The sequence below is a fragment of the Quercus suber genome, unplaced genomic scaffold (assembly GCF_002906115.3).
Source record: "Quercus suber isolate HL8 unplaced genomic scaffold, Cork oak 2.0 scaffold_835, whole genome shotgun sequence".
NCBI classification, from domain to species: domain Eukaryota; kingdom Viridiplantae; phylum Streptophyta; class Magnoliopsida; order Fagales; family Fagaceae; genus Quercus; species Quercus suber.
In genome coordinates, this window is record NW_027070265.1 from 133403 (window position 1) to 156764 (window position 23362).

General features: G+C 40.7%; 1 pseudogene; it reads right to left on the reverse strand.

Moving 5' to 3' along the window:
- Positions 1-1023: 1023 nt before the first annotated feature.
- LOC112027626 (G-type lectin S-receptor-like serine/threonine-protein kinase RKS1) lies at positions 1024-12777 on the reverse strand (annotated as a pseudogene).
- Between the last annotated feature and the right edge of the window lie 10585 nt (positions 12778-23362).

Consider the following 23362-nt stretch of genomic DNA (forward strand, 5'->3'; position numbering starts at 1 on the left):
GCGCCACGACCCTCTCTCTCTCTCTCTCTCTCTCTCTCTCTCCCGAGCTTGATCGCGAGCGGGTTCGTCATGGCGCGGCGGGGGAGTGCACTGTCATCGGTCCATCCGTCCATCCGTCAGCGGTCAGCGGTCCGCGGGTGTTTGTGAAAGGGAACGGAATTTTCTGCTGGGCCCTCGGATCTCGCGCCCGAGCCCATCTGGTTGGATTTTATGTACAGTCTGTCCAATGCAATCCAATGCAATCCAATGCAATCCAATCCAGGTCACAGTCCAGTCTTACCTACGTAGAGCTGAGGTCGTGTCCGCCCAGCGTCGTCCGGCAATTCGACTGCGATTCATTCCGCCCGTCGGAAGCCTGCCCATCCGGGGGTTCAGCGCACTCTAGAGGTACCTTACCTTACCTGACTGTCCGGTACTTTCGTAGCCGCGCCCCGACCCTCTCTCTCTCTCTGCTCTCTCTGCTCTCTCTGCTCTCTCTCTATCTCTCTCTCGCGTTCTCTCTTTGTGGTGGGAAGCAGTACCGTACCTTAGTCACCCACTCACCCACTCACCCAGTCAGTGGAGTCTTCTGAACAGTCCAAGGAGCCGGTCAGGTCGCGGTCAGGTCGGGGCAAGCTCAGCGTCTTCTCGCTCATCCTGCCGCCCGCACCCAAACTCCCCCCCCCCCTTTTCCCCCCCCCCCCCCCCCCCCCCCAAAAAAAAAAATCAAAAATACTTTTCTCCCATATTTTCTCTTCTCTCCTCTTTTCTTCTCAACCAAATTGACCCTTAGTTACTATTTTTTGGTGTTATATCTTAGGCTTGTCAATTAACTAATTCATTAAATTTATTCTCCTTAAAAAGGATTGTTTATGTTCAAAATTAATTAAAGTACAATATCTAATATTTTCACTTTTTCATGCTAATTTGTTTTTTTTTCACTCCATAAAAATGGCATCTGCCTGGGCCTTAGGCTTAGGCCTTGGGCCTTGGGCGTCTTTCGGGTGTAAACTGTCAATTATGGCCCTAAGGCCCTCCATCATATCAGTACATGAGTATCCATGATGCTGGAAAAGGAGGAATAGTGGAATACTGAAAGCAGAACTAGAAAAAGGAAGAAGAAGCTTTTTATGTAGGACTTGACAGCCATCAAAATGGCAACACTAATGGGACATTTTGGTTTGTAAGTTCAATAATATTGTTGTCCATTTAAAACATACTTAGATAACAAGATGAACGATTGAGTAATGATCACCGAAATCTAAATTGTTACCAAGCTTCAAAAATCAAGACTGTCATGTCATTTATAAAACAAATTTCCAGCCTTTTATTAGATGAACCCAAATTTTCCATACCTCTGACTAATGAAAACGCTAGTTGTTTTGGTGAAGGTGGAAGTGCAATTTCCTTGTTGAACATTGAGACCACATCAGACATAATAGGTCTATCAGTTGCACTTTCTTGGACACAGAGCAGTGCTATGTTTTTTTATCCCAATAGGACATTGGCAGGAAGAGTATCTTCAAGGATTGGATCCATCAACTCTAAGGCCCTATTGCTTTTCCACAAATCCCATGCCTAAAGAAAATTTACGATAAAAATCAATCACAAATTCCTGTTAAGTTCCTTATATTTTATTGAGGTATAAGTCACATATGAAATTAGTAGAATTGCAAAGATACTTTAGAGGACCATTTTAAAAAGATCTAGTGAAACACTTTCTACCTTCTTGGTGGCTTTGTAACTTGTAAGTATGAATAAAATTCAATTTAACACTAAATATATAATTTGAAATCAACATAAATGACAAAGAAGATTAATCCTTTGAAAAGTCAATCACATGGTGTAATAGAATACACACACACGCGGTCAAATCCACACACACACACACACACACACACACACACACACACACACACACACACACACACACACACAGTTTCTAATTTCTTGTTAACATTAAAGTAAGATGGTCCATAACTCACATATCCAATAAGATTGAAAGAGTCGCTATGATAGAAACTAGTATTCTTCTTGCCACTCAATATCTCTAACAACAATACTCTAAAACGAAAGACATCAGATTTAATCGAGAAGAGGCCTTCCAAAGCATATTCAGGGGACATATAACCACTGTGTTTCATTGTAAAACAAACTATTCAGTAGCTTCATGGTGATAATTTGTATATTTCTGATATTTGCTATAGAGGATAAGTACTTATGGATTATACTTCCTAAGTCCCTACTATTCGATTGGTTTCTTGTGACCCATTCCCACCAAAAATTCTTGCCATTCCAAAATCTGATATTTTTGAATTCATGTCTTTATCCAACAAGATGTTGCTGGCCTTCAAATCTCTGTGAATAATTCGTAACTTGGAATACTGATGTAGGTAAAGAAACCCTTGAACAATTCCTTCAATGATGTGAATGCAACTTGTCCAGTCTATCACCCCATGTGCACTTGGATTTGTCTCAATACCACATACAGATAATATGATAGAAGGTAGGAAAGAATTGGTGGACATTAAGTGTGCGAAACCTTTAGTTACAACCAGATTTTGAGCTATAAGGTTGAATTTAATCAACCATCTAATTGGCTTTATTCCGTGACCAATTTGCTTGTAATTTAGCACTTAGTAACCCTGTATTTAGGTGGGAAAATTGTAAGGGTAGTGTGTGAGAAGATGTGAAGAAAAGCTTAACAGTGTGCAAGAAAAACAGAGTCTCGTGGCTAGGGCTCGCGGGTGGATCGCAATTGGCAAGCCGTGAAAGGCTGGCACGTGAGAGGCACACTAGGAAGCTGAAGGGTCGCACCAGCTGTCACACTACAGGACAAAAGTTCCAGGCTTTCCAGGCCGTTACGTCGCGACTGGAACTCGCAACTTGGACAAGCCGCAAGGTCAAGCCGCGAGTAAACCCTGTTTGGCAAAAACTGACGTTTTGCATTCCCTTCTCACCCTACTATATATACACCCTTATACCCACTAAATTGAGAGAGCTTCCAGAGAGAATTTTGTGAGAGAAACCCTAGAGAAATACAAGATTGCCTCATCCCCAATCTTTACCTTAGAGACTCTTCAAATTCCTCTACTCTCTTCCTCTCCATTGTTATACCCTTGAGAGGCCTTTTACCAAATCCTTATCTCACCACACCCACGTCTGTGAGAAGGTTCATTTGGTACTTAGGGAAGCAGTTTGGGAAGGAACCAATATACATTGGTTGATGCTATGGTCAAGTAGCGGAATCCGAGAAGCTAGAGAAGAAATAGGTTCGGCGTAACCTCGTTGGAGCAAAAAGCTTGGAGGGCTTAGGTACTTAGGTAGATTAGGCTTGGAGGGTCTTCTGCTGTTCATGTATCCCACCTATATTCTTTAGTGGATTTTATCACCGCTTGGAGGGCGGCGGAGAGGTTTTACGCCGAGGACTTTGGTTTCCTCTTCGATAACACATCGTGTGTTGTTCGTGTGTTTGCATATTTCTTTCCTTTATCTTTGCCTTATATTTACTGTTGTGGATGTGTTTATATTTGGCTTAGATTGTTCTATCAATTCTGTTATAAGCTTGTTATCATATTCCGCACATTAATTGTTTGATATAAAGCTTGAATTGGTATTTTTGTAATTTGGGGTCTAAACGTTCAAAGGTGTTTCATACCCTTTTTGAACTTTCAATTGGTATCAGAGCGGGTACACTTGTTGTGGTTTTATTACCTGAGTGTGATCCTTGACCCCTTGTTGAGATGGATAGGTCTTAATCTCTCAATGATCCACCATTTTTTGATGGTAATAATTATGCATTTTGGAAAGTCCGAATGAGGGCGTTTTTGTGTTCTATGGATAAGACTGTGTGGGATGCAGTTGAGATAGGTTGGGCTAAACCGGAGGCTCCTAAGGCAAATTGGGATAAGGCTACTCTTGTAGCGGCAAATGCAAATAGCAAGGCATTGAATGCTATTTTCTGCGGTGTCTCTCCAGAAGAATTTCACCGGATTTCTCACATCTCCGTTGCTAAGGAAGCATGGGAAATTCTGGAGACAACCTATGAGGGAACTAAGAAAGTGAAGGACACAAAACTTCAAATGTTGATCACTCGCTTTGAGGAGTTAAAGATGAGTGATGAAGAGTCGTTTGATTCGTTCTACAGCAAGTTGAATGAAGTGGTTGTTGGTAAATTTAACTTGGGGGAAAAGACGGAGGACTCGAAGATTGTAAGGAAGATTCTTCGGTCACTACCAGAAAGTTTTCGGCCCAAAGTTACAGCCATTGAAGAGAGCAAAGATCTTGACGAAATCAAGGTTCAAGAGCTGGTTGGTTCTCTATAGACATATGAGTTGTCCCTTCCTTCGGCGAAGAAGAGCAAATCCCTTGTTCTTAAGACAATTAATGAGAGGATAGTATCTCATGACTCTTCGGAAGAGGATACGGTAGATAAAGATGTGGCGTATCTTGTAAAGAACTTCCGTAAATTCCTAAAGCTCAAGAATAGTGGAAAATTTGGTGACAAAGGAAAATTCCAGAGTGCCGGAAAAGAGAAGAAAGAGTTTCGAAGAAAAGATGGTAAAGATTCCCAACCCTCACAAGGAATTACATGTTTTGAATGTAATGGGCATGGGCATTTTAAAAAGGAATGCCCAAATTACTTGAAGTCGAAGGGAAAGGTTTATGCCACTACTTTAAGTGATTCAAACTCATCAAATTCTGACTCCGATGAGAGCTGTGATGAAGAAGGAAATTTCTCCGCATTCATGACAATTGCTCATATGGAATCCTCAGACGACTTGGAGACACTTGTGAAGGAGCTTGGTGAGCATTCTGATTTGGAGTCTATTGGGGTTGTTGAAGAATCGAAAGCTGAAGAGGATGAAGGTACATTAGGTCTTCAAGAGAATTACGCTTTACTTCTTGAGAAATCAGGTGAGTATGCAAGGGTTGTAAAGGCGGCTGTAAAGAAGATGAAAAGGGCTGAAGAGGACTACAAAAGTCTACTGGCTAGATATAAAGAGGCTAAATGTGAGATTGAGACACTAAATGGAGAGTTATCGGAAGCTTATACCAAAGTAAGATTCCTTGAGCAAGAGATGGAGCAAGCGCAAGCTAAGATAGAAAGGGTCTCCTCTAGAAAGCTGGAAGATGTTATCTCGTCTCAGAAACACTTCTCAAACAAGTCCGGATTGGGTTATACCGGAGGAAGTAGCTCATCGGCCAAAACTACCAAAGAAGTGAAGACCATAGAGCCTATTGGAGAAGAAGCCATCCCTGGGAATGTTGAGGCTGAGAGGAAGAATGTGAGTGAGCAACGGATGGTGAATAAGCCCCGAAATCAATCTATGGGTAGACACGGAACCAGAGCAAGATCCCTCTCAAGACCACAGCGGGGTCCTAGAACAGAGTATGTGTGTCACTATTGCGGACTGCAAGGGCATACTAGACCCAACTGTCAAAAGCTGAGAGCAGACAACAATACAAGTGCACCTCGGTCAAGAGGAAGAAGGAATGACAAGAGGTCTTGGGGTGATGAGCAATCAAGGAGTCAAAACCGTGATCCCGGAATGACGGACGTGATGAAAATGATTGGCGCCTTCACCACTTGCTTGGAGAGCTTCAATAGGAGGTTTGAAAGTCCTAACTCTCGTACTCGATCCGTCAAGGATATCACCCCAAACGCACGTGACGTGTGGGTGACAAAGGGTTCTCATGCATAAGCATTATAACATATCCATGCATTAATTCTTCCTATGCTTTGTGGATAAGATTGGTTATTTGCTTTGTGTTTTTGAGCATTTGTTTAATTTGTAGTTTGTTTGTGTTTAAAATGCTATTATTTTTTATCTTTCTTCTACTGTGTTTGTGTCAAAAATCCAAAAACACATAAAAAGTTGAAAATCCAAAAAGTTTGATCACTTTGTTGAGTTTTGTCTCCAAGCATGTTTTGCCTTGTACCTTTGTACTTATGGCTTTGTGCATTTAACGAGCCTAGCTTGTCTCTAATGCACTCATATCTTTGTGGAAGAAATTCTGAAATCTATGTGATTGTTGTAAATAGATCTTCAACCTTGTCATGAATGATTAGTGAATGGTATTGTTGATCTTGAGACATGCATAGACTCATGCCTATATATCTTCCCATTTTTTATTTTTTATGCTTTAAAAGAGCTCTCTAAATGTAAATCTCCAAATGAAAAGAGATATAGAGCTGCAAAAGCCTGTCGCACATACTAGTATTTGACTAGGAAAAAGGGAAAGCGACCAAAATAAAATGTGTGATGCTAAAAAAGCCAAAGGCTAACTCATCAATTGAAATATCAAAAATTTCAGGCATCTATCTCACAATGAGATTTTCTTTGCTCAAAAGTTGCAAATGATATGTTGAATATGGAGCCAAATAAAAAGCTTCAAAGAATTGTTATCAAGTACTTGTGGGAGGTCATATATGCATGTTTCTATAATTGAGATAGGTCACATTATCTAGTACTAGTTGTGTATGCCTTGATTGAATTGATCATTGAAGCTTCACATTGGACTAAGGACTATCTCATTTTCGATATCCACACACAACACACAAGTCTATGTTCAATGAATGCCATATTCATTTGTGTGATTGTACTTGATTAAATGTGTTTTCACATGCTCAATCTTTGTTGATCAAACACAAAAAGATTTTTGAGTGTTTTGTTTTGTTTTTGGAAAGTAATTTGTTTTCGCAAAATGTCAAAAATTTCAAAAACAGTGTTGCCCTGTTTTGGCGACTAAGTCGCGGGTTGGCCCAGTCACATGTCCCAGTCGAGAGATCACTCAGAGATTTTTCGCGGTTTACTGGCGAGTCAGTACTCTAGTCGCAAAAAAGACTTAGAAAATTTTTGAAAAATTTGAGTTTTGCTCTTTTCGCAACTCATTTTGGCGGCTTGTTCGCGGGTGGAAGGTACAATCGCGAGGTTTACTCAGAGATTTTTGCGGCTCATCTCGCAACTCCTTCGCGGCTAAATCTTCCAGTCGCGAAAAACACTTGGAAGATTTTTCTACTTTCTTCTCTTCATAGTGTTTCGCGGCTTAGCCATGCGATTTATTGGCGACTTGATCCAGTCGCGAAAAACGCGTGTTTTGCGTTTTGGAGACATTTTTTAAAATTGTTTTCCAGTTTTTCCCTCGAAGTTCAGTGCCTGTTCATCTTCTTCTCAAAATCCCTCTCTTAACACTCCGTGTTCTTTTGAAAAAACTCTAAATTTCTGCATCATATCTTCATCAAACATCTCGAAAAAGGTATGAGTTTTCAAAACTTCACTTCATTCATCATGATTTCATCGTTGCTCTTTTGATTCTGAATGTTGTGTTGATTGTTTTTGTTAAAAGTTTGAACATGGGTTTACATTTTTGTTGAATTTGGGTGTGTGTGCTGTTTCTTGCTCTTGCTGCATTGATTGTTTAAGATTAGTTGCTTACTTCAGGTCATTTTTCCTCTGCCTGAGCTTTGATATTTGTCTGTTTAGTTTTGGGCATATGGGTATGGGGTTTTCTGCAATCTTGTATTGTAGTCCTACATTTATCTGATTGGCTGTGTTGTTGTTTTTGGAGATTATGGCTATCATGCTCTTACAGATGTTGTTACATTTATGTTTTTGCCCTATTTAGTCCAAATGAGTCTTGCTCTGAATTTGTTTGCATTCTTTAGTTTAAACTTGGTGAACTTGTTATATCCAATGTTTGGTTATCAACTATGCTTAGTCTGTGTCTGTTTTATCACTGTGTAACTCATTTGTTACTAATGTGTGTGCATTTCCCTATTCTGTGCTATGTCTTGTTGTGGCCTTTTCTGAGTGTTTACAGATGGCTTCCACATCCTCTAAGAAGAAGAATCCTGCTAAGAAGGCTGATAAAAGACTGAAAATGGATAACAACCTGTTTAGGTCAGTCAAGCATTTTGAGAGATACAGAGATTCCTTTGTAAAGGGAACCATTATCTAGGTGAGATTTGTGGATTTACATGACTTGAGGGATACATTCATTCCAAAATGCTTTGAAGGCAGAGGCTGGGAAAAACTTCTAGGTGACTTACCTTTAGTGTGTGAACCACTAATTAGAGAATTCTATGCAAATGTTGTGATAAAGGAGGAGGAGTTGAACTATTGGGTAAGGAGAAAGGAGTTTATCCTAGATGCTCATGACATTGATAAGGTTTTGGGGTTGGAGGGGTTAGATGAGTATGAATTCACAAATTACAAGGACAGAATGGTCTCCCTAGAAGCTGTCCAGAGAAAGATTGGTGGGGTTTTAGAAAAGAGGTGTCTCAACACTTCTGACTTTCCTAAAGACATGAGATGTTTAACAACGATAATGATGTACAATTTGTACCCTATAAGGAAGATGACTACATTGACAAATGCCAGAGCTATCTTTCTTATGGAACTTAAGGAAAACACCCCTATTGACATCAGTTCCCACATTTTTGCTACTATCATGGAAGAAACTAAAACCACCTCGAGGCCCAAGCTGGTGTTTCCAAGTCTTCTCATGAGAATTTTCAAAGAAAGGGGTGTTGCAATCCCACAAGATATCAGTCCCATGCCTCCTTTATCAGCTATCAACAAATTTACTCTCATACGGATACAGAGTCGTCTTCCAGGTAAAGAAGAAGAGGGTGTCCATGAAGAAGATGATCCTATGGAGACTGAAGCAGAAGGTGCAGGACCAGTTTCCACACCTAGAGTAAGAGTCAAGAGGAGCAGACCTTCCACCTCATCACCTGTACCTCCTGATGCCTTTCAAATCATCCTGGAGAGACTTGATACAATCCGAGATGTTCAGACTCAACAGACTGAGAGGATGACAACAATGCAGGACCAGCTTGATGTACTCTTTGCCAAGTTTGACAGCATTCATACCAGCCATGATCACTGACCCTTTGGCCATTCCAGTCAAAAAGGGGGAGATAAATTATTTTTGAGGCAGCTCTTGAGGGAGAGTGCCTGGTTTGAGGGGGAGTTTTAAATATGTGTTTCTTTTGGTTTGATACTCTGGTTTAAGTCTGTCTTAAAACTCTTAATATGTGAATTTTTGTTAGTAGTTGTTTATTTCAGTATATATATAGTATGATGTTTTTCAGCTGTAGTTCTTTAAGTTGTTGATATGTACCCTTTGTTGCTTGTGTAAGTTTTGAGGGTTGTTTCTAGCACTTATGCATGCTTGTAGGCTTTTATGGTCTGTGCCATGTATTTGCAAATCTTTGCTTGTGCAGCCTTTGTGCTTTGTGTTTTGGTACTTGTTAATGCCTTACATTATCTTAAGTACAACACTCTTGTGCCCTTGTAGGATTGTTCCTAGATGCATATATGTTTGTATGCATTGGTTGAGTATTGGACTTGCAAATGATTCTCTTCAATTGAGTTTATCAGTTTTGCATGTTCGGATGTTCATTTCCTATGTGAATGAACATAGTAGTCACTTTTGCTTAAGTGACTACTGTTGCTAATCTTGCCATGAATTATTACTTTTGTGCTTATGTTCATTTTTGCTTGATCATGCCTATTTTGCTCCATATGCTTATTAAGTTTTCTGCATACAATGATATTGTTATGTTATTGTGTTTCAGGAGTTACTTATGTTCAAGAGCTTTATAGATTCTAGAGTTAGGTGTGAGTGAGTTTTCCAACTGTTCCTAACTCACGCATTAAGTCTAGAGTTTGTTTTAGGGTTTTGTCACGGAATAGCCAAAGGGGGAGATTGTAAGGTTGAATTTAATCAATCATCTAATTGGCTTTATTCCGTGACCAATTTGCTTGTAATTTAGCACTTAGTAACCCTGTATTTAGGTGAGAAAATTGTAAGGGTAGTGTGTGAGAAGATGTGAAGAAAAGTTCAAGAGTGTGCAAGAAAAACAGAGTCTCGCGGCTAGGGCTCGCGGGTGGATCGCGACTGGCAAGCCGTGAAAGGCTGGCACGTGAGAGGCACACTGGGAAGCTGAAAGGTCGCACCAGCTGTCACGCTACAGGACAAAAGTTCTAGGCTATCCAGGCCGTTACGTCGCGACTGGAACTCGCGACTTGGACAAGCCGCGAGGTCAAGCCGCGAGTAAACCCTGTTTGGCAAAAACTGACGTTTTGCATTCCCTTCTCACCCTACTATATATACACCTTTATATCCACTAAATTGAGAGAGCTTTCAGAGAGAATTTTGTGAGAGAAACCCTAGAGAAATACAAGATTGCCTCATCCCCAATCTTTACCTTAGAGACTCTTCAAATTCCTCTACTCTCTTCCTCTCCATTGTTATACCCTTGAGAGGCCTTTTACCAAATCCTTATCTCACCACACCCACGTCTATGAGAAGGTTCATTTGGTGCTTAGGGAAGCAGTTTGGGAAGGAACCAATATACATTGGTTGATGCTATAGTTAAGTAGCGGAATCCGGGAAGCTAGAGAAGAAATAGGTTCGGCGTAACCTCGTTGGAGCAAGAAGCTTGGAGGGTTTAGGTACTTGGGTAGATTAGGCTTGGAGGGTCTTCTGCTGTTCATGTATCCCAACTATATTCTTTAGTGGATTTTATCACCGCTTGGAGGGCGGCGGAGAGGTTTTACGCCGAGAACTTCGGTTTCCTCTTCGATAACACATCGTGTGTTGTCCGTGTGTTTGCATCTTTCTTTCCTTTATCTTTGCCTTATATTTGCTGCTGTGGATGTGTTTATATTTGGCTTAGATTGTTCTATCAATTCTGTTATAAGCTTGTTATCATATTCCGCACATTAATTGTTTGATATAAAGCTTGAATTGGTATTTTTGTAATTTGGGGTCTAAACGTTCAAAGGTGTTTCATACCCTTTTTGAACTTTCAATCTATGAACAAGCATAATATAGGTAGAGTGCTTTGTAAGTGATTGAGATAGTGTGGAACTACATAACAAAAAGGAAATTATCTAAGCTTTTATTGGGAAAATACTCATAGATCAAAATCTTTTCATCTCCTTCAATGCGGCATCCAAGAAGTTTCACAAGATTCTAGTGTTGGAGTTTGGCTATAAGCACAACCTGATTTTTTAGCTCCTCCCATCCTTGTCTAGATTTTCTTGAGAGTCTTTTTACTCCTACTAACTGTCCATTAAGCAAGGATCCCTGAAAATAATTCTTTTAACTTAGTTTCTGATTAATCCTTGAGAAGAATCCACATCAATTAATTTTTATAAGTGGTCTCCTAGCAGAACTTTCATGCAAATATTGAGACGTCAATATTTCTGTTAAAAGTTAGATTGTGGAATATCATATATTACTTTAGAATTTCTCTTCCAAGATTAATGTGCTTAGTTATTGAAACATACTTTGTAAACAGGTCCAAAACCACCCTCTCCCAGTTTATTCGAGGCTGCGAAGTTATTAGTAGCAGCAGATACACTAGAAAAGCTAAAGAGAGGAAGCTCCATTTCCTTATTTCTACCTTTCTCAGCCCCTTTCTTATTGACTAATCCTTGTTGTGTAGACTTGTTGTTGAAATCAAATTATATCAAGTCCTCTCCTGCTTGATCAAAAAAATAGTTCTGATTAGTCCATGTTGGGTAATCCCATTTCTGAAATCAAATGACAAAAAGTTCTCTCCTACTTGATCAAGAAGACGGGTCCTATAATCTAATCCTAAAAGATTCAGAAAAAATGCAATGGCTCAGCAGAAAACTAAGTTCGTCACATGGTACCAGAGGAATTTTATGCATATAATTTCAAAAGCATTTGATTGGTTTTTTTTAAATCCTTGAAGAGTTTTATCCATGAGAAAATCTAGGATGCTGTTTCAGGAAGGAGAACTGGTTTTTTTTGGAGCAGATCAAGATTAAATATTTGGTTAAAATTGAAATTTTGACTCAAATAAATAATCAAAAGATGAAATGTATTGAAAGTTTAGACAGTTCTATATTTTAATCAATATAGCTTAGGTTCAAAACTAGCAATTTAGACCCTATTGAAATTCAGCAAAATAATTTTAGAAAATGTGGAATTGGACTGTAAATTTGGCACCTGACAAGAGTTTGGCAATTTTTTTTTTTTTTTAAATTTTAATAATAATAATAAATAAAGAAAGGATAATTTTATGTGAATTTGCAAGGAGGATCTCTTTAACTAAAAAAAATGCAATAGTGGCAATTATGCGTACAATGGACTTACACCACTATTTTTAGTAAACAAATACTAGTTCAAAATATCTTAATCACCCCCCTCTGCCTCTTCATTTTGGTGTCACTAACATAGATGCCCTGCCACTAATCAGTTTTATGTTGCTAATGACAATTCATACCTTTTCTTTTGAGTTTTCTCACCCACATCCACCATATGAAGGATGCTGAAGAAATGGCTGTCAGAGAAATGGCCAGTACTACAATAATCCACAGCTTTCACTTATTTCCTGAAGCATGTGAGAATAAAAAGATACAGATATTGGCACCAGTATTTTTTCGAAAGTAACTACTAAATGATAAAAATTCAGTTAGGAAAGATCGAAATGAAATAATATTGAAACAAGATCATAAATATGTAATAATGATTGCTAGAGACTCAAATTTGCATACTTTTAGGGCTTTGCATAGGAGTATCAACTTTAACATAAAAATCTCTTGCACTATGGTCATCATCAGTAAGATGTTGCAGATTAATAAGATCTCCAATCCATATTGAACAATTATAATCATTGAGAGCACAACCAGTGCAGGAACAGTTATTCAAGCAAGCTGATTTGCACTCTTCAATGATCCCACTTTCAAAACTTATTGGATTCACCGGTAGTTGTACATTAGACAACATAACAAACTCATCTGGCTCACCCATAGTCTGGTTATTGTTCTCACATTGCAAAGGGGTTTTCCTTGCACATCCTGCAGTGTAATCACTTAGTTCCCAATTTCCACAAGATGGGGTTCAAATCCCTGAATGCATGAACAAAATGGCAACGTTTGCTGGTTACAGCACCCAAAAACCCCACAAAAAGCATAAACTTCACATTGTGTTCTCGGTTCTGACCATAATAAATTCCACTGCTGGGTGGATTACAGCCAATATAGTTGCTGTATCTGCCCCGATAGATCCATTACAAGCCTACTAGTGGAATTACACTGCCGATTATATGTAAAATAAGTCTCTTCCTGATTGTAAGTATAGCTAAAATTTAATATATAATTAGATCCCATTTCAAGAACAAAGCTGAACGAGTGCCCATCCCAAGGCCCGCTTGTCCAATACAACGTGTCAGGCTCCCGCATGATTAAAAGCTGACTTATTCCCTTAGGACCGAGCTCCATTGAAAAAACTCCAGGAATAGGGTCTTCAGCATTTCTCCAAGCTACAACGACCAAGTCTTTCTTGGTCTTTTTCTCTCATACCCAAGCTTCATTCCATGTAAAAGGGTATGCGAAGGAAAATCAAAGCTCTGCCACAAGATTTTTGAGTTTTCATCCCTTAAAACAAGGTTTCCCGAGTCCAATAGCGTAGCACTTGCATTGGCATATGATGGCTGATACGTAAAAATAAATCATGGTCAACCCGTCAGCTAACGCCCTCGGACAACTGGAAAAGCAGAGGGATCCAAGGCTGACGGATGGGGATTCGGAGCCCTTGGGCAGCGCTGCAATGAACTAACGATGACATGGCTGACGGGGATAAGGCAAGCCGACAACCCCTATGCCGACGGATATGTGTAAAATTCTGACTTGGCCACCGCGCGTGGTATTTAAGAAAATTACTCGTATCCCACGATCAGTATTAGAATCCTATAAGGAAAGGATTCCGCGATCCGCGCCCATAAGGATCCCTATAAGGAAAAGACTTCTACTCAAAGGAAAAAGGTCAACCCTCAACTACTATAAAAGCCTAATACTCTCATAAATCAAGGTACGCATAATTAACCCCTCTCTAGCACTCTAGAGTGAAAAGAAGTTCTAACTTGACCTTCGGAGGGTATTTGGCCGGCACCACACTGGCGCTCTCTGTTAGGTCTTCTCTTTTCTTTGTACAGGTGTCGTTTCAAGGGTACGAGCATTGTGCAACTCACTGTTGATATTTTCGGCATCATCAGTTGGCGCCGTCTGTGGGAAAACTCGAAGTAATTAAGCCATACTACCATTTCCCGGCCTAAAGGGTTGCATGGTACTCACTCACTCAATGGCAACTACTAATGACGTACAAGGAGAGGAACCACCCACGACTGCCCTCGAGAGACAAGTTCGGACTCTCGGGGCTGCCGTGGAGCGTCTCACCAAACAAAACCTCGACTTGGAAGAACAGCTGCGCCAGAAGAATGCAGCACTGAATGACCAACAAGAAGAACAGGAAGGGACCAGCGCTCCAAAAAAGAATCAGGAGAAACCTAAGGGCAACCACGCCCCAAGCAGGCCGGAGAGGCAGCACGTGAGCATGCCATCCCTCACGGATGGGACTCACCACATATTATCGCAGAGATGCAGGCAATGAGGGAACAAATGGAGGTTATGATGAACGCCCTCAAGGGGCGAGTCTTCAATGATCTTGACGACCTAGTCAACCGCACCGACTCGCCCTTCACTATGGCCGTGAACTCCTTCCCCCTACCCCACAAGTTTCGCATGTCGAATATAGATAGCTATGACGGAGTGAAGGATCCTCTGGATCATCTGGAGACTTTCAAGACCCTGATGCATCTTCAGGGGGTAGCAGACGAGATTATGTGCAGGGCCTTCCCCACGACACTCAAAGGCCCCGCAAGGGTATGGTTTAGCCGACTGACGCCCAACTCTATCAGCACCTTCAAGGAGCTAAGCGCTCAGTTCACTACGCACTTCATTGGGGGACACAGGTATAAAAAGTCCACGGCATGTTTGATGAGTATCAAGCAAAGAGAGGATGAGACATTGAGATCCTACATAACACGCTTTAATAAGGAAGCGCTGTCGGTTGACGAAGCCGACGACAAAATACTTGTAGCAGCCTTCACAAATGGGTTGCGAAAGGGCAAGTTTTTGTTCTCCCTATACAAAAACGACCCGAAGACCATGTCAGAAGTACTCTATAGGGCTACTAAGTATATGAATGCTGAGGACGCGCTACAGGCCCGGGAAGAGAAGTCGAGGAAAAGGGAGAGGCAGGAAGATGCATGACCAGACCAAGGGAGGAAGAGGCCCAGAATAGGAGATCGAAGAGACGAAAGGCGTTCTAAACCTCCGGGAGGAAGATTCACAAGCTTCACCCCACTGACTGCTCCAATAGATCAAGTCCTAATGCAGATAAAGGACGAAGGGGCTCTGACCTTCCCTGGAAAGCTGAAGGGAGATCCTAGCAGGCGTTCTAGAGACAAGTACTGCCGCTTTCACCGAGATCACGACCATGACACAGCTGACTGTTACGACTTGAAGCAACAAATCGAGGCCCTTATAAGACAAGGGAAATTGCAGAAGTTCGTAAGCAAGGAAAGAGCGGATCCAGCACCTCTAGAGCACCCCCCCCCCCCGACGAGATAATGACCGTCCAAGACCTCCCGTCGATGACATACGAATGATTGTAGGAGGAATGGCTACCGGGCCGTCCAAAAAGGCTCGAAAGACGTACCTCCGGATGGTCCAAAACGTCCAGCTGACGGGTCCAGTGCAAAAGGTAGCTCGAAGGGAAAGCCCCATTATCGAGTTCTCGGAAGACGATGCGCGATGTCTTCACCACCCGCACGACGACGCGCTTGTTGTCAGCCTACAAGTTGGGGACTACAACTTGCATCGTGTGTTGGTTGACAATGGCAGCTCGGCAGACATTTTGTACTACCCGGCATGCCAGCAGATGAAAATCAGCAGGGAACAACTGGTTCCAACGAATGCCCCACTTGTCGGTTTTGGAGGTACAAAGGTGTTTTCGTTGGGCGCGGTAACGTTGGCTGTGACGGCAGACGACTATCCCCAGTAAATCACGAAGGACGTAACATTCCTCATGGTCGACCATTCATCTGCCTATAACGCTATCTTAGGGCGACCCACCCTCAACTCATGGAAGGCGGCAACTTCAACTTATCATTTAATGATCAAGTTCCCAATTGAATACGGAGTCGGAGAACTACGTGGAAACCAGATTGCCGCACGTGAATGCTACGTGGCCATGATGGAAATGGATGATCACCTCCAAACCATGAGCATAGAAGAACACCGGAGCACGACGGAGCCAGTCGAGAAGCTTGAAGAAATACCCCTGGACGACTCCAGACCTGACCAGACAATGAGGATTGGAACCCTTGCAAGTCCCACAATCCGGCAAGCACTTACAGCATTCCTCAAAGAGAATCAGGACGTATTCGCCTGGAGCCACGAGGACATGCCAGGAATAGACCCTTCAGTCATGGTGCATAGGCTGAATGTATCACCATCCTTTCCTCCCATCCGGCAGAAGAAGCGGGTCTTTGCCCCAGAACGGGATCAAGCCATAGCTGAAGAGGTCCACAAGCTACGAGAGGCAAATTACATTAGAGAAGTCTACTACCCCGACTGGCTAGCAAACGTAGTGATGGTCAAGAAAGCTTCCGGGAAGTGGAGGATGTGTGTAGACTTCACAGATCTGAACAAGGCATGCCCTAAAGACAGCTACCCTCTCCCGAGAGTCGACACTCTAGTAGACTCTACGGCTCAACACCAGCTGTTAAGCTTTATGGACGCTTTCTCTGGCTACAACCAAATCAAGATGCACGACGACGATCAAGAAAAAACTTCCTTCGTAACCAGCCAAGGCCTCTTCTGCTACAAGGTAATGCCGTTTGGTCTAAAGAAAAGCCCACACCCACCCGACCCACTAGGCAACACCCACACCACGGCAATCAAATTCACGCCAAAAAAAAAAAAAAAAAAACCCAAAGCTTAGATCAACAGAAAACCAAAGCAATGGGCAGAGGAAGGCAGCGGCGGCTTCTATGATGAAACCCAGAGCTTGGATCGAAAAATGAAACCCATGAAATCCAGAGAAACCCAGGTGTGGACCGGCGGCTTGAGGCTTGGGTCGGCTTGGTCTGATCGACGGATGGGTCTGATCGGCGGAAGAGAAGTGGGTCTGATCGGCAAGATAGGTTTGTTGGCGGAATGGGTGGGGAGATAGGCGAGATGGGTCGGCGCCGGTGATAGGTCGAAGCTAGGCTGTGAGATCGGGCTAGTGGTGGAGGAAGAAGAGAGAAGATGAGGAAAGTGGAGGAAGAAAGAAGGGAAGCCGGGCTCATTTGCAATTCGAAGCAGATTAAAAGAAAGAAAAAATAATATTTTAATCTGACTGAGGAGTAAAAAATTGTTTTTTTTTTTTTTGTTTAGCTCTCAGCTACAGTGCACATCTATAGATAGATGTGCACTGTAGTAATTGAGCTAAAAATTATAAGTATTGCTCCACTGCTGCATGCTCTTTTTGGTGTTTTGGTTGAGCTAAAATAGCAATATAACTATTTAGCTCAACTGCTGCAAATGCTCTTAAAGATACAAAGTTTAGCTATAAACATGTTTGAAGTTATCTTTTTCAACTCATTACTTAACAAATTATATGAGTATCTATGTGTATTATTTAGTTTAAACAAGTTATATGACTCATTCAGAAAGTTAGATGACTAAAATTACACATGGATGATCTTTTTAATTATGGTGGAAATGTTCACAAGAAGGATGCCCACTAAAATTACACAGGGTCTATAGCAAGTTATATTTACCTTTTCATTTAACATAATGCTTTGCAATCATCAGTAACAGGGTTTATACGCGTTCCATTTCCTCAGCCTCAAAGGAGGAAAAACATATGGTGTTATGTTATACGCATTACTAATTTCAACTGTATGTGATGGTTGATTTATTCGAAAAGAGACAAAGTTTATTTCTATGAATGTGAGTAATTCGTCGCCTTACTGTGTTTAAGTAGATCAAGTTTGGTTACTCTATTCGAATAGAGACATAAAGATTTCTCTAAAAACACTGCAATATATACCAAAGTTAATTAATATAAGTGAATAATAACAAAACGAAAGAAAGGAAGGTAAGAAGAGGAGAGGGATTGAATACTTTTTTCTTTTATCTTTTACGCATGGAAGGGTGAATTAATTAATGGCCTAGACACTATCAATGTACCCTTTAAACAATTTTTACTAAACACACCAACGCTAATAATAAATAAATAAATAAACAGATAGAAAAACACTGTTAAGGTTGGTAGTGGCAGCACTAATCACAAATCAGATAGTAGTGTTGGCTCCGGGATCTTTTTTCTTTTATTATTATTATTATTATTTTTAACGGTAGTGGATGCTCCAACAGAGGCTTGTTTTCTTAATTTCTATTATGATTAATTATTCTGCTTTCACTTTCTCAAGAGCACATTATCAAATTATTAATGTAAGGTTGAAATTTATCAACCAGCTTGTTGGCTTTATTCCGTGCCAATTTGCTTGTAATTTAAGCATCTAGTAACCCTGTATTTAGGTGAGATTTTTGTAAGGGTTGTGTGTGAGAAGATGTGAAGAAAAGCTCAAGTATGTGCAAAGAAGCAGAGCTTCACGGCTAGGACTCGCAGGTGGCTCGCGGCTACAAGTCGCCAACTTCAGGCACGTGAGTTGCACACAGGGAAGCTGAAGGGTCGCGCCAGCTGTCACACTACAGGACAAAAGTCCCACGCTGGCCAGGCCGTTACGTCGCGACTTGATTTCGCGACTTGGACAAGCCGCGAGACCAAGCCGTCAATTTACCCTGTTTGGCAAAATACTGTCTCTTCGTATTCTTTTCTCACCTCACTATATATAGACCCTTATACCCACTAAATTGAGAGAGCTTCTAGAGAGAGTTTTGTGAGAGAAAAACCTAGAGAAAAACAAGATTACCTCATCTCCAATCTTCATCTAAGAGACTCTACAAATTCCTCTACTCTCTTCCTCTCCATTGTCATACCCTTGAGAGGTGATTGACCAAATCCTTTTCTCACCACACCTACGTCTGTGAGAAGGTTCATTTGGTACTAAGGGAAGCAGTTTGGAAGGAACCAATATACATTGGTTGATGCTATGGTCTAGTAGCAGAATCCAGGAAGCTAAAGAGGAAATAGGTTCGGCACAACCTCGTTGGAGCAAGAAGCTGGAGGGCTTAGGTACTTGGGTAGATTAGGCTTGGAGAATCTTCTGCTGTTCATGTATTCCAACTACATTCTTTAGTGGATTATTTGACCGCTTGGAGGGCGGCGGAGAGGTTTTACGTCAAGGACTTCAGTTTCCTCTTCGATAACACGTCGTGTGTTGTCCATGTGTTTGCATCTTCCTTCCCTTTATCTTTGCCTTATATTTACTGCTGTAGATGTGTTTATATTTGGCTTAGATTGTTTATCAATTCTGTTATAAGCTTGTTATCATGTTCCGCACATTAATTATTTGATTATAAGCTTGAATTGATAATTTGTATTTTGGGGTCTAAACGTTCAAGGGTGTTTCATACCCATTTTGAACTTTCAATTAATACTAAATCCTTGAAAAATTTACCAATTGAAGATGCCACGTATTTTTACATTTTTGGAAGCATTTGACAAATAGCATTAATGCACTACAAGAATCTAGAGCAGCCAAACTTTTACTTCCTTAACTATTAACCACGGCAGGAAAATGTTTGTACATGTCATCATTTTAAATTAAAGTGTACAATTTAACCACTATATAATACGAACTTGTGTATCTAGCTCTGGCTCGCACTAAAATTTCAACAATTTCTTGCTTGTCCAGGCCAATGAAGCTTCACAACCCCAGTTTTCCTACATTATGCTCTACGTACCTTCATATGATTCTACCCTTTACCATAACCATACAATGCTTGCATCCTGCCACTACTTTTGCCACTCCAACATGTTAGTGATCATGGTGTTTTTACTTCAGAGAAGTTAAAACAAATTGCAAATGGTTGATTTGCACTTAGTCTTGGTTTGATTGCACAGTAGGTGCAAGGTTGAAGATGGCTAAAATTAGGGATGACTGTTGGTTTTGAATATAGGTGCAACGCACCATTTCACTAAAGCAAGAATGCACCGTTTTATGTATTTGGTATTTAAGCTTCAAAGGTAGAACGACGTTGTCTAGAGTTGGGCTGAATTCAGATGTATTGGCGCGAAGCTTCTGTCAGTTAGGGAGTTAGTTATCTTTCCTAATTTCACGGAATTGATTCGTATAGTTTGGAGAAATTCTGTTATTCAATCTCTTAGGCACGTTGCATTATATATATGATGTAATCTTAGTTTATTCATTAAGTAAGAAAATTCAGTTTCTCTCACTCTCTCCCCCCCTCTCTATTACTCTTTTCTTTTCTCTCAAATTTTCTCTTCACACAAACAGATATTGATCTCAATTCAATCGCTTTTGAACACTGAGATTGTATTTTCCATCCTTTAAGAAAATCTTCATGGTATCAGAGCCTAAGATTCCTGTACAGAATTCAACAATGGCAGCCACAAATTCAACAGCTGCATCGTCTTCTTCCACAGGTGCAAGCTCATCAACATTTACTAATTCTTCAATGAATGTGATGAATCAACCACTTCTTCTTCTGTCAAACATGTCAAACATGATGACAGTCAAGTTGGATAATACCAACTATAACATGTGGAAACATCAAATTACAATGATTCTAGAAACTTATTCTCTGTATGAATTGCTTGAAGAACCACAAATGGTTCCAGAGAAATTTCTTAAGGATCTTAGTGGAGCTTACACTACAGTTGTGAATCCAGAATATACACTCTGGAGGTCTAAGGAGAAGGCCTTACTAACCTTCATCAGCTCCACTTTCTCGCCATCAATTTTGTCTCTCACTGTTGGATGTACTACTGCATTGGAAGTTTGGACGGTTTTGGAGAACAGGTTCTCCTCAATCTCTAGGTCTCATGTGATGAACCTAAAAGGAGAGCTTCATAATCTTAAGAAGGGTGCAGATTCTGTTGATGCTTATCTGAGGAAAATCAAAGTTGTGAGGGATTAGCTACTAGCAGTTGGAGTAATTTTAGATGATGAGGAGTTGCTCCATATAACACTCAAGGGTTTGCCAAAGGACTACAATGCTTTTAGGTCAGCAATAAGGACTAGAAGCACACCATTAAGCTTTGATGAGTTGTCAACTATGGTTAATGGTGAAGAAGAATCCTTAAATGAAGGGTTGGATGTTAAAGATTGAATCTTTACAATGGCAGCTACTGCTACTCCAAGGTCAGGTGGTAATTTCAATCAGAATAATAGAGGGAGAGGTAGAGGAAGTTATAATAATAGAGGTGGAAGAAGAGGAAGAGGTGCTAGTAATCACTCACCTCATTATAATCAGTTCACTCCCTTCCAATCACATCAGTCAAGTTCAAGCTCATCTGCTCCAAGATCAAACAGGCCTATGTGCCAAATCTGTAACAAACTTGGTCATACAGCTATAGACTGTTATTATAGGATGGACTATGCCTATCAAGGCAAGCATCCACCAACCAAATTTGCTGCCATGGCCACGGCATCCAATGTTTGCCTTGCACAGGAGCAACATTGGCTTGCAGACAGTGCAGCCACTAATCATGTGACTGCTAACCTTAATCAACTTAGTTTTGCTTAGCCATATGGAGGTCAGGATCACCTCACAGTGGGAAATGGACAAAACTTAGCAATTACTCACATAGGTAATTCTCTCATTCCTTCATCTTCTTCCACTCTTTAATTACATAATGTCCTTAGAGTTCCATCCATTTCTTCCAATCTTGCTTCTGTCCATAAAATCTATCAAGATAACAATTGTTGGTGTTATTTTGACAAAAATATTCTATCCATTCAGGCATTGGCCACGGGGAAGGTCCTATACCAAGGCAAGAGTGAAGATGGAGTTTACCCTATCTATCCTCATAAAGCTTCACAGCTTCATTTGTCTTCCAAAGTCTGTAATCATGTTTCTAAAGTTTGTAACAATGTGTCTAGGACTGTTAGTTTCAATAAGACACTGTGGCACATGAGACTTGGTCATCCACATGATTAAGTTCTCAAATATGTGTTTCCTAATGATAGGTCCGTCATGAATAAGTGTACAAATCAGGTTCAAGCTTTTACTCATTGTTTGTATGGCAAAATGCACAATTTACCTTTTCCTAAATCTCAATTTGTTGCATCATCTCCCTTTGAACTTGTGCACTCTGATGTATGGGGTCCTGCACCTGTCACATCTATCAATGGTTTTCGTTATTATGTTATCTTTGTTGATCATTTTACAAGGTTTACTTGGTTATACCCTCTCAAATACAAATCTGAAGTGTTTTCCAAGTTTATCTTGTTCAAAGCCTTGGTTGAAACTCAATTCTCTACCAAAATAAAAACCTTCAGATCTAATGGAGGTGGAGAGTATACTTCTACTATTTTTAAGTCTTTTTTATCCCAACATGGCATTATCCATCAGATCTCTTGTCCATATACACCCCAACAAAATGGCCTTGTTGAAAGGAAACACAGGCACCTCATTGAAACCACTATCACTTTTCTGTCTCAAGCTTCTATGTCCATTTCCTTTTGGTCCTATGCTCTTCTTACTGCAACTTTCTTAATCAACTTGCTTCCCACTTCAGTTCTTAATTTTGTTTCTCCCTGGTCTAAATTGTATTCTGCACTCCCAGACCTATCCCAACTCAAGGTCTTTGGTTGTGCATGCTACCCTCATCTTAGACCTTACTCTAGTCATAAGCTTGATCACAGAACCAAGGAGTGTATTTTCTTAGGTTACTCCACTAGTTCTAAAGGGTATTTGTGTCTTGATCCTTCTTCTCACTACATATATACCTCTAGGCATGTTCTGTTTAATGAAGCAAAGTTTCCTTCATCTACTCCTCTATCTTCTGTTAGTCAGTCTTCTTCACCAGTTTCTGATATGTCAAATGCTCTCTGGTTGTCCAATCTCCTCTATCTTCATGCTCCTAATCAACCTTCACTATTAGGACCATATAATTCTCATACTACTCTCTCACCACATGCTAATCTTAGTTCTGATGCAACTGATGTTCTCCTCTCCCAATCTTTTGCTCCTATAGTCACACCACAATCTGAACCTACCCTGCCTAATACTTTCAACTCCATTCCTTCCTCCACTAATCCAAATGTCTCTATATCTATATCCTCTATCTCTCCTATTCCATCTACTGTCTCACCTTTACCTCCTGCTCCAACTGTTCCTGTCCAACATCCAATGCAGACAAGATCCAAAAGTGGCATTGTTAAACCCAATCCTAAGCTTTGTTATAAGGCTGTGTTGGATTACACACACACTGAACCACCTTCTTACAAGATTGCTTCCAAGTATCTAGTGTGGTGTGAAGCTATGGATGCAGAATTTCAAGCCTTACAGAGACAACAAACCTGGTCCTTGGTCCCTGCTCCTCCTCATGCTAATCAGGTTGGTTGTAAATG